This window comes from Mustela nivalis (genome assembly GCF_964662115.1).
Source record: "Mustela nivalis genome assembly, chromosome: 2".
Taxonomy (NCBI): Eukaryota; Metazoa; Chordata; class Mammalia; order Carnivora; family Mustelidae; genus Mustela; species Mustela nivalis.
Window position 1 is genome coordinate 167,921,592 of NC_139021.1, and position 15,987 is coordinate 167,937,578.

Here is a 15,987-nt window from a genome sequence, read left to right on the forward strand (position 1 = left end):
TACGATTTCAAGCCATATACCCGTTGTCCAAAATAAGGTTAATCCTAGAAGCATTAGAGAATGAGGCGGTCCTGGCGCTGGTCTCTGCAGGCATAGCCCAGATCGTGGCCGGGAAGAAGACACGGTGAAAATGTTAAGACGCTGAGTGAATGCAAAGTGCCCGGAACCTGCCTTTGCCTCCAGAAAATCAGCAGCCGCCTCTCTCCCTTTCCAGCTTCAGGTTCCTGTGGCTGCACTCCTTAGCTATGTCAGCACCCCCGAAATTGATTCCTGATCTGCCTCCCCATCAGCACTTTTTTAAAAACCTCAAACATAGCATACTACACACAAGGTCTCTGTCTCACCTGTATTTCTTGGCAGTTGGACATTTAGGTCTGCCTCGTTAAAGGTTTCATGCCACTCCACTCTCAACAGGAGCTAACAGCTGGACACTTGGGATTTTTTTCCTGGTGTTCGTCTATGGTGAGGCTGCAGTGAAAAAGAACCTCCCTGTTTAATCATTCTTTCCAAGACCGAGTTTCCTTGGGTGGTTATTAAAATGTTTAACTTTTTCTTTCAAGAAAAGAGGATGTGAGGGGTGCCTGGATGGCTCAGTGGGTTAAGCCTCTGCCTTCGGCTCAGGTCATGATCCCAGAGTCCTGGGATCGAGTCCCGCATTGGGCTCTCTGCTTGGCAGGGAGCCTGCTTCCTCCTCTCTCTCTGCCTGCCTCTCTGCCTACTTGTGATCTCTGTCTGTCAAATAAATAAATAAAATCTGAAAGAAAGGAAGAAAGGAAGAAAAGAGGATGTGAGCCGAGAGGAGTCTTCTGCGGGCTGGCCGGGACGCTGGGGCTCTTCTGTGTAGTGGCAGGGTCATCTTGGGCGTGCACTTATCACAGGGAGGTGACATGGGAAAATTCCCATAAGAATGGTCTCGATGGAAATGCAGCCGCACATTGGTCAAGATGCCTTATGAAGTTGAAAACATTATACGGCAACAGTAAGGTGTGACTGAAATAGTGGGGCAGATGTGACTGCAGTCAAATACCGCAGCCGGTCACATATCCGCTTGTTTGGCTGGATGGTACCCAGAAGACTGAGAACACCTAATCCAGACAGACTCAGGAAAAAACTAGGAATGTGCTGTGTCATGTAGAAGTGCACAGGGTAGGCTGGCTTCGTGCACTGTGAGATTCAAATGCTCAGGTGATGTCACAAGGACTGGATGTCTTTTCTTGGCCTTGTCTTCTGATGTGTTGGCTCTCATAAGTCTTGCTGAGGGGACAAGATGGCTACAGCAACTCAAGCCTCATGTCCCCTCGGGCTTTGGTACAGCAGGAGAGGGAAAGAATCTTCATCCCGAGTAGCTGAAACCTGCCCCAGATGGGGTCTTCTTGACCCTAATTGGCCAGTTGTTAGTCAGGTGGCCATCCCTGAAGCAGCCAGAGAATGTAATTCTCTGGCTGTCTCAGCCCAGATGTAATACCTTTTTGGGACTCAAGGCGAAGTCACCACTGGAATCCTGTGGACTGAGGGGAAAAGAGTAGATTCCTGAAAACAAACCCAGTGCTATTCAGGCATTAAGTGAAATGGACACTGGGCCATCAAGAAGCCACATTTTTTTTTTTTTTGGAGATTTTATTTATTTGTTTGACAGAGATCACAAGTAGGCAGATAGACAGGCAGAGAGAGAGAGGGGGAAGCAGGCTCCCCACTGAGCAGAGAGCCCGATGCAGGGCTTGATCCCTGGACCCTGGGATCGTGACCTGAGCCGAAGGCAGAGGCTTAACCCACTGAGCCACCCAGGTGCCCCAAGAAGCCACAAATTCTTACTGCAGTTAGGGACTTGCTGTTCATGAGCCTGTCATTTCAAAATTCTGGCACAGCTGAGTTTCCTTCAGGGAATATCTCTACCTTCTGTTTTAGGGGGCACCGAACCAACAATTAGATGCATGCGTGTGGCAAGAGAAATGTTTACATACTGAAATGGCCTTTCAAAGCATTTCTCTTTCTGTGAGATAACTCTTCCGCCTGTCAGGAAAAGAGGTTTGCCTCACAAAAGTCTAGCAAAAGGAATGTAGTTCTTAAATGGAGTTGCCGGGAAAGCAAACACACAAAGGCTGGGCATCCTTCCTCTGCACAACTGAGAAGAGATGAAATGCAGAAACCCTCCAAGACGTGAGCGATCATTTAAATCAGAGCAGAGAGGGGGAAAACCAATAATTTTTTTTTATCAAACGTGATTACATTTAAGATAAGCTCAGCCTTGCTTCTACTGTCACAAAGGGAAAGTGGAGGAGTTTGCCAAATAAGCTCCCCTACCTTCAAGTTTTGAAAGAGCCAATTATGAGTTGCAAATGACCTAAAATTGGGCTTGGAAATTAACACTGAAATAATCAATAAGTGTGTCAGTTCTCTAATCTTATTTTCTCGGGTTACACCTCGGCTTCAGCTCTTTCTGCATCATCTGTTTCTTTTCCCTACTCTACCTCACCCTCAAATCTTCATGTCCTCTTAGCTTGCCAGTCTCGCAGAGCACAGGGGAGCACAGCCGTGCGTGCAGCCCATGGAAAGGCACTCCGGGCCCTTTGCCTAGCCCACCATCCATGTGAGTCAGTGGTTACTATCCTGACCTCGGCTTGGCTTTTGGAGAGAGTGGGGTAGCCGTGGGATGGGTGAGCCCCAGGAGGCAAGCTTGAGGGGGCCACCAGGAGCATGGATGCAGAGCAGACATCTGACAGGCATGGAATGGGGGAGACAGGACCAGAGAGGGCTTTCTTGGCTCTTTATCTGGCTCTTGGCCAAGCAGTTCCCAGCTCCCCCCGCTCCACATTCCTTATTTCCAGACAACAAGTTCTGAACCCAAACTGTGGTAGCCCTCAGATTTTGCTTTGTTTGGTCAGTAACAGGTTTTAACATATTTTAAATCTAAATGCCTTTGGGTACAGTATGTGTGTATAAATGGGGATGTATTCCTTTTGTTTTCCACAGTCTCTACTACTCCCTATTGCCTTTCACAGGCCTGCTTCATTATACCTTATCTGACTGACCTTCAGCTGGTGGATAACATATTGACCCTTTCATTTTTTTCACCTTAATTCTCTCTCCTTTCTCTCTCTGAGGTAAACAGTCATTGAGGAATAACTCAATCTTGCGTGTATGTTCCCCCCTCCATGCCTCCATGCTTCACTGAACCACACTGAGTCCCACTCTCCAAGTCTGCCTTTCATGTCCCCAAAGAAGCCACCCCCTGCGTGGATTTTGACGCCTCTTCCTGGCCTCCAGCCTCCTCCTAATCCGTTCACACTCTGCCTCCAGAGCTCCACCCGAAAGTCACTACCTCAGGAAAGCCTATCCTGACTGCCCCAGACTAGGTTGGATCCCATCGCATACTCAGAACACGCTGTACTTCTGCTTCACAGCATTTACCTGGACAGTCTTGCAAGAATGACCTGTTCGCTTTCCTCCCTCCCCCGAACAACCCCAACCTCCTGTATCTCCCAAATGCGAGCTCAAGGAGGGTGGTTATCCAGTTCGTCTGGTTCATAGTTTATCTCCAGCTCCGAAGGGGCCCAATCTGAGTGCTCCTTACAGGTGACCGGTGAGCGAGGCAGCGGAAGAGATGGTTCAGGTAGCAGCAGACTGAGACAGCAGGGCGGAGGATTTCAGGGGAAAGACCGCGTGAACGCAGGGTCCAAGGGAACACAGCACGGGCGTACGGCGGTACCGTGCGGAATCTAGTTCATTCATACATTCCAGCCTCCTTGAAGGAGCTGACTTCCCCAAGTCCCCTCAGAGCAGGCTCTTCCCCCACCGCTGTGTCTCAACAGCCCACCGTGTGCAGGAGGGCTTCCCAGCTTCGGTGGGCCCTTTTAGTTTGAGCCTAGTAAGTCCCCTCTGGCACTCCCTCTGGTAAGCTGTCCCCACCTTCCCCACTCTGTTTAGATGCCGCACTCCATTCCCTCGTGAAATAAAAGCCACTTAGTAACCTCTTCCTCAGTGTCTCTCTTTTCTGTCTCTCAACTCTGGCCTTCGACAGTGCTTCCATGTAGTGGTGTAGGGCGAGCAGTCTTCCCAGGAAAAGTTTTCCTACATGTCTGTGGTTTTACCTGAATTGTTTTTGTTTGAGGTCTAAATGGCTTTATTGATTTTCTGACCCATTCAGGAACTTTGCTATTTTTAAATAAAAGAGGGATGTGCCAAGTAATAGCAAATCGAAACCATCTCCATTGGTGCAAATCACCTTCAGGAAGGACAGACCACCCTTTGGGGGCCTGACGCAGCAGAGGGAGGGGCTCCATTCTGGACGCAGAGATCTAGGTGCTGAGCCTGCTCTGATTCCAGCCCCCCGTTGGTGGCCCTGCACCAGCCCTGTCTGCACCATGAGGGGGTCTTCCCCAGGGTGAATCTCAAGCCCCTGGAACTCAGATGGTTCACCTGGGTCCCTGAGCTCAGGGTCAGTGGATGTGACTCTTTCCCCCTGTGCTTGAAGCCCAGGAAAGCCCTAGGGCATGGGTCACCAGGGCTTGCCTGTGTCCTTGGACAAAAGTTGTGGCTGTCTGGGCAGGGGGTGCACTGTGGGGTCCAATTTACAGGAGTGTAAGGAGACTAGAGAAATGGTTCTTTCTTTGTTCTGTGAAGACCCTAAGTGAGCCGACCTCTTACTTCCACCCACTGGGACTGTGACACAGGAGTGGGCCTCATGGCTAGTGTTAAAGGATTGCAAGTTTGTGTACCCCACAACCCAAACTCATATGTTGAAACCCTAACCCCCAATGTGTTGGTGAACTTTTGTGAAGTGATTAGGTCATGACAGTGGAGCCCTCATGGATAGATAGGACTAGTGACCTTAAAAGAGACCTCAGAGAGCTAGCTCCTGCTCTTCCTACCATGTGAGGATATGATGAGAAGTTGGCTCTCTGCAGCCTGAAAGAGGGTTTTCACCAAAAGCCAACCATACTGGTGTCTGCTTCTGAGTTTTTGGCCTCGAGAACTGTGAGAAATGATTATGTATGGTTTAAGCCACCCAGTCTATGATAATGTGTTATAGAAGCCTGAACTAAGACAGTTGGGTTGGAAGAGGTGTCTGCATATACGGGGGTCTCCCCATAGTCCCTCCGGTTCTTTTCCCTTCCCCAGTCCTTGCCACCACTGACTAGAATATGCCAGTATGGCCAGGCAGGAACTGTGAGGAGGTCTCCTCTTCCACACCCCTAACCTGACCAGGGAGGCATATTAATCCCCAAAGGGACATAGAGCTGTTCAGTCATCAAGTATTTTCCCTCCCTGGGGGACACATCATAGTGGAACAGAAGAAAGTCCTGGAAGGGTCACTGGTTCAAGGACTGTGTGGCCTATACAGCTCGTAACAAAACACCAGATTAATGTCTCCCAGGGCCACAGAAAATAGGATCCATTCATTCCAGAGCCCCAGGAAACAATGGCAGCAACTCAAGGAAGCTTAGAGCTTGCTCAGAGTTTGTTGTTGGGCATTTGGAGGAGATGGTGGGCGGATGCCCAGGATTTCGCGTGCCAAGTGACTTGGCTGCCACCAAGTTTTGCTACCATATCTTGCTTCTGAAACAGGACGAGATTTATAGCTCCAAGCCTGGCTGGCCTTCTGGCTGCAGGCTTCACTCATCCAGACCCTTCTCCTCTTCCTAAATGCTTTCATTAGTCTTTTTCTGCTCAGAAAATTTTATGAGTCTCTAGTTTTCTAAAGAAAAAGAAAATTGACTTACCTTGCCAAGCCAGTGCTCAAGGCTGTTCCAGTGTTCCACAAGGGAAGCCTCCTAAGCCCTTTTCCACTTCTGCCTCCATACTATATCTGAAGGCAGTGAGGCCCAAGCCTCCATTCTCATTCTCCTCTAGCTCTTGCTCCTTTTCCAAGGTTCATTTTCTGGGCCATCTTTCTTCTTGAAGCATCCCCTATCCATGTGCTCCCTATGGGTTGTTTATCTCTCTGAATTCCACTGTAGGAAGGAAATGTTACAACCCAGTTCTTTTTTTTTTTTTTTTTTTTTTTTAGGATTTATTTATTTATTTGACAGACAGAGATCACAAGTAGGCAGAGAGGCAGGCAGAGAGAGGAGAAAGCAGGCTCCCCGCTGAACAGAGAGCCCCATGCGGGGCTCGATCTCAGGACCCTGAGATCATGACGTGAGCTTTAACCCACTGAGCCACCCAGGCGCCCCCACAACCGAGGTCTGACCTTCGGGATTATAAGCTGTATGGGGGCAAGGACTGGTCCTGTGTTGTTCACCACTGTATAACACTCATCATCCAGGGCAGTAACTGGTGCATAATAGATGCTCAATAGATACTTGCTGATTTAATTAATTCCATTTTTTATTATCTATTTTGTTTCATTTCATGTATGGAATTTGGTTGGCCCAAGTAGACTGCAAGCCTGAAAAGCTTAAACCTGGTTCCATGACAGGTACTTGTGAAATTCTTGTTCACTGATTTAGCTGGCTCTCAGAGCCCAGAGGGAGTAGTTACTTGGGTAAGGCTGAGTGTCTTTGCAGATGTTTTTTCTGGAATTTAATTTGACAGTACAAACCAAGATCTATATCCCTTGGTTTGAGAATAGTTCATCTATAAACCCATCCTAAGTAAATTAACCGACACGTCATCAATATTAATAAAATAAAGAGTGGCTGCAATTTACTAGACTGCCAAGCCCTCGTATGTGCCAGACCCTCAGCTGCCAGCCACTTCACATACATTCTTTCCTGGGATCCTCTGAATCACCCCATGAGATAAGTACTTTGAGCCTCAGTTCACAAATGAGACACTGAGGCCAGAGAAGTTTATAGACCTTGACTAATCATCACATCCTTGGTAAGTGAGAGAGCCAGAACCTGACCTGGGAATGTGTGACTCCAAAGCCCATGCACTGTATCCTTATTATACCATAGAAAACCATGAGCAGGGGCGCCTGGGTGGCTCAGTGGTTTAAGCCTCTGCCTTTGGCTCAGGTCATGATCCCAGGATCCTGGGATTGAGCCCCGAATCCGGCTGTCTGCTCAGTGGGGAGTCTGCTTCCCACCCCCACCTGCCTTTCTGCTTACTTGTGATCTCTCTCTGTCAAATAAATAAATATATAAAATCTTTAAAAAGAAAAGAAAATCATGAGCAATATAAATTTCTAGCAAGAGGAAATGAATGAATTATGGCATATCCACAATATAGGATATTATTAGCTATCAGCAATAATGTTTTTGGAAGACCATTCAATGACATGGGAAATACTTTACATAAAAAGTTAGGTGAAAATAAGATTCTGCCATGCATTGAATGGTGACACTAGAAGATATATTATATCTAAATCCTTGGAGTTTATGAGAGTCAGCTTGTTTAGAAAAAAGATCTTGCAGATGTAATTAAGTTAAGGAGATAAGATAAGATCTTGAGATAAGATCACCCTGGATTACCAGGCTGATCCCAAGTCAAATAAGAAACATCCTTATGAGGGATGGGAACGAGAAAAGACACAAGAGTAGAAGACAATGTAAAGATGGAAGCTGGGGCGCCTGTGTGGCTCAGTGGGTTAAAGCCTCTGCCTTCTGCTCAGGCCCTGATCCCAGGGTCCTGGGATCGAGCCTTGCATAGGGCTCCCTGCTGAGCAGGGAACCTGCTTCCTTCTCTCTCTCTGTCTTTGCCTGCCTCTCTGCCTACTTGTGATCTCTGTCTGTCAAATAAATAAACAAAATCTTTTTAAAAATAAATAAATAAATAAAAATAAAGATGGAAGCGAAGATTGGAGTGACGTGTCTACAAGTCAAGGAATGTTAGCAACTGTGAGAAAGAAGAAGCAAGAAACAAATTCTTCCCTACAACCTCTCTAGGGGATACAGCCCTGCTGACACCTTGATTTCAGACTTCTGGCCTCCTGAACTGTGAGAAAATAAATTGCTCTTGCTTTAAGCCACCAAGCTTGTGGTAATTTGTTGCATCAGCCCCTAGAAACTAATACAGATTTCTAGCCATATGTTGCCTTAGAAACCTTACTCCCTGTCATGTCAGTCCAGACCTGCTGCTCTCTGATGCCAACCTACATCTCAAGCTGACAAGCATTCCGTAGCTTCTACCCCAGGAAATGGTGTCCTTTCACTCTCCTGGTCCTGTGTCCCCCGCTGAGTTCTCCAACTGCCCAAGAAAACCAATACAGAGATATAGACATATACCAGTATGTCTGTTATAAAAAAATGGTACTTAACACCACTACTGGGATTTGGTGCCATCAAAGCAGACCAAGTGCCAAGCACTGTCCTAAGCGCAGGGACAGCATGAAGACCCACTGCCATTATGTAGTGCTTTAGAGTTTGCAAATCACATCCATGTGCCTTCTCTATTTGAGCTTCACGCCACCCTAGAAAGTAAGTAAAGCAAAACATTTACACCTGTTTTGTAGGTAAGTAAGCTGGGGCTTCTCAGATCATAAGTGCCTTGCTCAAAGTCATGCAGTAGGGCAGAACATAAACCCAGGTTTCCTGCTCATTCTTTCCATGATATTAAGTTCCTTCCTGACCCAGTGTTTGGGGAATTCAGGGAGAAGAAGGTGAATCTTAGAAGAGATAGAATTCAAGCAGAGTTTTGTAAAATGATAGAATCCCAATAGACTGGGGGTTGGCAAATTGTGGTCTACAGGCCACAGCCTCCTATTTTTATAAATAAAGTTTATTAGAACACAGCCTTGCTCACTCATTCACCTATTGTGTGTGGCTGTTTACATAAATTGTATCGCCTGCAAAGTCAAATACAATTTGAGTCTTTACAGAAAAAGCTTGCTGGCCCCTGCCACATAGGGTTCCATGTGTATGGGAGGAGTTGTGGGTGTGGAGATTGCCTACAAGATAAGGAAATCCATAGCTTCTGGTTAAAAGTAATATTCAATACCTTGGAATAACTCTATTTCTGGTCTTGATAATAATAGCCAACACTTAAACGTTGTATCTATTATGTGCCAGGCAGTATTTTAACTGCTTTACACATCGCAACAATTACTATGATTGTGGCCATCATCATCATCATCATCATCCCCCTTTTATAGCTGAGGAAGTAGGGCCAGAGAGATCGATTAGCATGCCCAAGTGTGCATAGCTAGGGAGAGGCACAGCCACTGTTCAGAGCCGGGTAGTAGCCACCAGAGACTGTGTGTGGAATCACCTCCACATTGTTCCTCACACCCTTAGGAATCCTGGGAATTCCCTCATTCATTCGACAAGAATGTCCAGAGCCCGGCTGTGATGTAGGCCGGCGCTGGCTGCCGTCTGTTTCTTTCTGCTCAGGCAGTAGCTACCATTTTCCCGACAGACCCCCGCCCCCCAACACACACACCCTGCCACTCACCTGGGAGCAGGAGCACTGTTGGCAGCCTGGTGACTCTCTTTTGATGCACTGGCCTGGGGAGGTTAGGGAAGCTATGACAGAGCAAACGTAAAGGCTTTTCCAAGACAGAGACAAAGTGCTAAAGCCATGATGCCATGATCAAAGACAGAGTCACCAGCTGAGTAAGGAAGGGAGGGAGGCTGCGGGGCCCTGTCGTGTTGCCCAGAGACTAGTCACCTCGGCCACGAGGATGTTTTCCATCCACGGAGGCCGTAGGATTCTCCTGCAAGCCATAGCGTGATAAGCTGGAGAACGAAGTCAAGTCAGCTAGCTCCAGGATGGGACCCTGGCCCAGGCGCACCAATCAGCTTCGCTCAGAGGCCTTAGCATCCTATTGTGGCTTGTTTCTCTTCCCCCTTCAAAGGTGATTGATTGGTACAAGAAACCGAGACACAAAATTTCATACTGATGATATCATCCGGGATTGGGGGGAGGGGAGGGGTGCTCTGTTGGCGTATGTTTAAGAGCAAGCAAGGGGGACATGGGGCAGGTGCCCATTCACAGCGGTGGATGCACCTGTCTCTAGCTGCCTGCCCTCCAACCCCCCCACCCCCAAGTGGCTGGGAAGTGGGAGTGGGAAGAGAAACCTTCTAGAGTCAGTATCAGCTCCTCTACCCCAACCACTGCTCCCCAGGCAGCAAGCCTGGGAGGGGCACCTTGTGCCTCTCTGTCACACAAACCCCTCCCCTCCTGAGAAGAAGAAGAATAAAGAATTGATCAAGGCTCTCGGCCCTTGCTCACAGCATCAGTCATGGAGTCCTGGGTGTCAGGTTGAAAAGAAAAAAAAAAAAGCGTATACTCTACCCCAAACAAAATGGAATGAGAGAAAACACCCTTGAATATGCCCTCTCAAGATAGCTCCATCATCTGGAGGTGAGCCCAGAAGGCAGGAGAGAACCGTTTCTGAGTTTCCTCTTCATTCCTGGGGGGCTGCAGCCCTCAGGAGAGGGGTCCCCCTCAGCCATCTGCCCATGACCTCCGCAGACAGTCCATAGCACAACGGCTGGTGAGCTCGCCGGCGGGGGACCGGGGGACTCTCAGAGTTCAAAGGGGTGGGCTCTTGAGAAAAAGGCAGAGCACCCGGATCCACTTCAAAGGCACACAGAGTCCGGCTTGTGTCTCCGTCCCTGTAAGCCTCCGCTTGGCTGGTGCCTCTGCTCTGAGAGGCTGGGCACCATTCGTGGTACTGGCCCCCTGCTCCTGTTCCCTTTGTGCCTCAAGCTAAAGCTCCCAGCTGCACGCAGTTCTGGCCAGGAGCTCAGGAATGAGCTGGCCCAAAGGCATTCGTCCCAAGTGCCCAGGTCCAAACCAGCAGATGCCGCCATTTACTGAAATCAGCACGTAACTCTGGAGAGCCTCCATAGGCCATGCCCAGGGCCCAGAGGCACCAAGGGCCCTGCCTCTGCGCACTCTGGGCTTAATGGCTAGTTGGGGGACACAGCCCTGAAACAGATAAATACAGAACCGTGAGTGACAGTGACGCTGTGGGCTCTGAAAGAGATGACCCAGGTGCTGAGAGGGACCTGTGCCAGGAGACCTAAGTCAGCTGGGGGCTCAGAGGAAGCGTCCGGCGTGGTGGTGGGTGGGCTGCTGTGGCTGCAGGAGGGCAGCTGCACAGGCAGGAGGAACCACACCTGCGAAGCACAGGGCTTGGGCCACGGAGGGGCCACTGGTGACCAAGCTGGGCAGAAGGGGAGAGAGTAGGTTGGGAAGAAGACTCAGGCAGGGGGCAGTCCGCTGTGATTTTGCTAGCATTTCCCGAGGGCTCAGCCCTCCGGGCACTGAACAGAGCAGCACCAGCCCTCTCTCAGGGGACTCAAATGTTGTTTACTTACTGTTTCTCTCCCTCCCTCGACTTCATCTTTCTCGTTGCATTTACACCCAGAGCCTGCAGCTCCCCGACCCATCGCCGTCCGTGTCTGTTTCAGTGCCATCATTTCTGCCCTCTCTGAGCTACACTGAGCAAAAGTATATGTCAAGGATAGATACCAGAAGACAAGAGAAGGACACTCCGAAGGGCCCTAACTTGGGACTTCTATCCCTAGGGACCCCATGCTATCCAGTGCTGGAGGCAAAGCTGTTACAGTATGGGAGGTGGATTCCAGCGGGGGCCGGATTCGAGTCCTGACTCTGCTCCCCACGGACCATGTGCGACCTTGAACAAATCACCCCCCCACGCACTCTGGGTATCCGTTGCCCCATCTGTGAAATGAATGGATTGCACTAGGTCAGGGGACCCCTAACGTGGATCCGTAGGTAAGCTTTCGGGGGGGTCCAAGGATCCCTGGAATGGCATATAAAATGTAGTGGATACGAGTATTATGCATTTTTCTGGGGGAGGGTCCATAGTTGTCATTCCATTCTCAAAGGAGACCAGGCCCCCCAGAATGGTCAGGAGCAGCTGCGCTGGGCGATGTCTGTGTGCTTACCCGTTCCCGCAGTTGTCGGATTGTCAACGCTGAGGTCTTGTCGGAGGAGCACTTACCGTAAAGTTGACAAGACACTGGCTTCTGGGGCTCTCAGAGCCTCGAGAGGCTGGGAGTGTCCCAGGCAGGGAAGGGGCTCAGGGTACAAACAGGAAGTGTTTCTACATTTGCATTTCTGATAACCTGGTTAAGGAGGTCTCTGAGGAAACAGCCCTGCATCTGTGGGATGTCAGCAATTCACCGCGCTCCCCGCCCCCGCAACTAACTAAATACTCACTTTTGTCCTTAACTTGGTTTTCAGAATGTTGTGTTCTTTTTATTAAGGAATGCCCCCCCCAGTTCTTGGTCTGTGGATGCCACACAACCGCAGTCGGCTCCCAGGTCCTGGTCCTGGATGTGACCAGGGGGGAGATGAGATGACCCAGAGGGGTGGCGGTGGGAGTCCCACATCAGGGGCTGCTCTGCCCTTTCCCGGCCTGCTGAGCCATCCGGGTTTCTGCTGCTTTTCCTCGGCTCCCCTTTCCTTTAATGTGATTCCAGGGAGTGGATCGGAAATGACCTGAGCGAGGGGCCCACCTCCCTGGGACAATGGCCCGGTATTTTTGACGTGGGAGTGGCGCCTGCTGTGACTCAACCCCGTAGCAGCCCAGGGACAACACCTCCTTCAGAGTGGCCACTGTGTTTCGCTTCAAGCCGCCCAGCTGCGTTCTGCGTGACCGAATCGGACACCTCTCACTTCCTCTGTGAACGGAACGCGGCTTTTGGATGACGTGCAGGCAAGTCACTTGTGCAAAACAGCACATCTCCACCTTTGCTCTCCCAACCCTCCCCACCGCCCCCCCCCCCCGCCCCGACCCAGCTCTAAAGAAGAAGGGAAAAAGGAAACAGAGGGAAAAAGCCATAGCAGGACGGAACGGGGCTTCAAACCGGTGGAGACTTGGAGGAGAGGCACAAGTGCTGCTCTCGGGACTGGAGCGGAACCGGGTGCGCCCCTGAGACCCGTGCAAATCTCAGGCCAGCGTGGCAAGAAGCACTGGGGAAGATGGCGCAGCCCCTGGTCCCACCGCAGGCCCGAGCTCTTGGAGCCCTTTCCCACCTTGGATGTGTCCCCGGCTGGCGTTTCTCCCACCCCAAATGAAGGGTAGCCAAGGGTGCCAGCCAAGGGCTGGGGGAGTCCCAGCTCCCCAACGTTACAAGACACACAGGGGACAGATGTTTGGGTCTCTGAACCTGCCCATTTCCTTCCTGCCCATGGACTCAGTAGCTAGACTGTGACACATCGATGAACAAATCCTCCAGGAATGATGCTCCCTTGAAGTTCTTGGCTGAGTTAGAAGAAGTAAATAAGTGAAAATATCTACAAGTCATGTGAGGCAGCGTTGGCCTGCATCATGTCAGGCAGCAGGGGAGTTCCTGTGAGGCTGCGCTCGCTCTGCAAAGGCACGGGGCTCTTCTCCATGGGTCTGGCGGACAGAAGGCCTGGGGTGACAGCTGGATACTTGCAGCCTAAGAACTGGGGCGGGTCACAGATGCTGGCTGGGCCTCACCTTCCTGTTTGGGGGGGACTCTTACACCCACCTCGGAGAGATGTTTGCAGGATTAAAGGAACACTCCTTAGCCCAGGGCCTGGCTGAGGTGCTCAAGGCGTATTCCTCACCTCCCTCCTCTTTCCTTTCTTTCTGAGCCCCTTCTTCTTCCTCTTCCTCTTCCCCTTCCTCTTCTTCTGTGCTGTCCCCCCCTTGCCCCACCCCGGGGTCCTGACAGCTACCTTTCCCCGTCACGTGCAGCAGCCACAGGGCCTGGGGCTCCCCTTGCTTTTGCATCTAGGTCCCCTGTTTCTTGCCCAGACCTACTACTCTGCCAGGTCTTCTGTCTCTGACCGGCTCCCCAGCCACCACTTCCCACCTGCTCGGCTCTCACGGGCATGACGCTGTTTCTCCGACTCAATGGACTCTGTCTGCTTTGTTTACAGCCCGCACCGCCCTCCGCTTGCACTACCATCTCCCCCAGTGTCCTCTCCAGCGGGGCACAGTAAACCTAGCCTGGGGTCACATCCACAACAGGGGCCACTGAAAGTCCCCAACTGAAGGACCCAGCCTCTGCCCACCTGCCCATCACAACACGGAGGCTCTGGGAGTTCTCCTCCTCCCAGGAGAGAACATTCCTCAGAAAGGGTGGCTGATTCCCCACCCCCACCCATGTGACTTCCTTGTAAGGGGGAGGGGCAGGAGCCGGAGGAAGAAGTCACAGCTTTAGGAGGTCTCTTCTTGCTGGCAGGAATCAGATTTCTGTCTTCAGGGGCTTTGTGCAAGGCCTGGGATGGAGAGGGGTCGTGGTCAGTTTCCATCCTGGGCACCCCCCCCCGCCTCCCCCCACACACGCACGCACACACACCCACCCTCAGCCTCCGGGCTGCCAGGCGACAGTCCAGGATTCTCGAATGTAGCACTCCATATTATCATCAGCTTGTCTGCATCATAAGCCTTGCGTTTGACATCCTGGAATGCCTTCCGAATCTGTCTGAGTAATACCTTCCTCTGGTTTTGAAGTTTCTGCCAAGGAGGAATGTCGCTGGAATGCAGCCCCTGCTGACACCTGGGCTGCCAGATCCCAGCTGGCTCACCCGTGCCCCAGCCGATGACTGAGGCCAGGGGCTCTCTGGTGAACCAGCCACGCTCTCCCAGTGCGCAGGCCTCCAACTCAGGCAGCTCAGGGTAATGGCACAGTCTGTGGCCAGGAGTGATCACAACCACCACCAAAATGAACAGTCATAGCGGGCTGATGAACACGAGACCCCTACACCAGGCTCAGCCCAGCACAGCCCCTACCGGATCGAACTTCATCATCCCAGGCAACCCAGTCAGGCATTAACATCTCTATTTTACAGGTAAGAAAATTGAAGCTCTAAAATTAAGCAACTTGGGGCGCCTGGGTGGCTCAGTGGGTTAAAGCCTCTGCTCAGGTCATGATCCCAGGGTCCTGGGATCAAGCCCCACATCGGCCTCTCTGCTCAGCAGGGAGACTGCTTCCCCCTCTCTCTCTGCCTGCCTCTCTGCCTACTTGTGATCTCTGTCTGTCAAATAAAAAAATAAAATCTTAAACAAAAAATAAAATTAAGCCACTTGCCTAAGATCACACAGTGGCAGGGCCTGTGTGCTGGGCAGCCTGGAGATGGCTCTAACTGTTGTGATCCACTGCCGCATGGAAACGGAGGGAGGCTGATTCTGAGCCCACGCCGAGGTTCCGAACAGCTGCCTTCATCCCTGCCGATGGCGGTTTAAGCAAGACTATCGGCAACCAGCTGAGGGATTCTCCTCCACCAGGGATCCCAGTGGAAAAACAAACAGGAGGCCCCGGGCCCTCCCTTGCCTGCCCCCGCCGCCTCATTTCAGCCCACTTTCCCTCCCTTTCTGTTTTCCAGCCACCGTCCTCCACTGTCCAGCAGCAAGGAAGAGAGAGACTTTTGAGTCCCTACAACACGTCATTATCTCTGCCTCATCCATTGAATCTTCATCCCAGCCCTCTGAGGTTGGGCGTCATTCTTTCCATTTTATAAATGGGGAAACTGAGGCTCCAAGAAAGCCAGTGACTTGCACAAGATCACTTTGTTGGCACAGCTGCGCTTGAGACAAAGCTAACCCTGATCTGGAGCCTGTACTTGGTCCTCCGCCCACGAAGGGAGAGAACTCCGAAGAAGTAGCAGAAACAGCTTTGGGGCCTTGAGAGGGGAGCTGAACTGATCTGGGAAGGATGGTATGGCCAGGAAAGGAGAGCGTGCCCTCCTCTGGTCCAGCTCAGCCCCAGACCTCCCCTGCTTGGACCAGCTGATCAGCCCCCTGACAAAGAGAAAGGGGACACCAGCCCACCCGGCAGACAGGTGTCTCACCAGCCCTCCTAGCAGACCGATGTTTGCAGGGCAAGCCACCTATCGCTAACCTCCTGTGCAAGACACTTAGCACAAGGCACCAGGAAATACCAGAGCAAGAGGCTAGACTTCCGGATGCCACAAGCCCAGGAAGGCTCAGCCTCCAGGGACCTTGGATTGCACTTGGAGCCATCCACCAGGCTCCCCAGCAGGTCACCCTACCACCAGCCAGAGGTTCCCACGGCCAGGGAGGGTTGGGCTCTCTGACCTCCCTTTAGGAAGACGCCTTGCCTGGAGCCACCCAGACGAGAGGCACTGATGCAC

The 15,987-nt window shown here is 51.1% G+C and overlaps 1 long non-coding RNA gene across 1 annotated transcript in view; it reads right to left on the reverse strand.

Annotated features, from left to right (window-relative positions):
- LOC309859477 overlaps positions 1 to 15,068 on the reverse strand; it is a 173,127-nt gene extending 158,059 nt beyond the window's left edge. Inside the window, exon 1 of the long non-coding RNA XR_014308721.1 lies at positions 14,727 to 15,068. This is a non-coding gene — a long non-coding RNA (uncharacterized lncRNA). The remainder of the gene's footprint in view (positions 1 to 14,726) is intronic.
- Between the last annotated feature and the right edge of the window lie 919 nt (positions 15,069 to 15,987).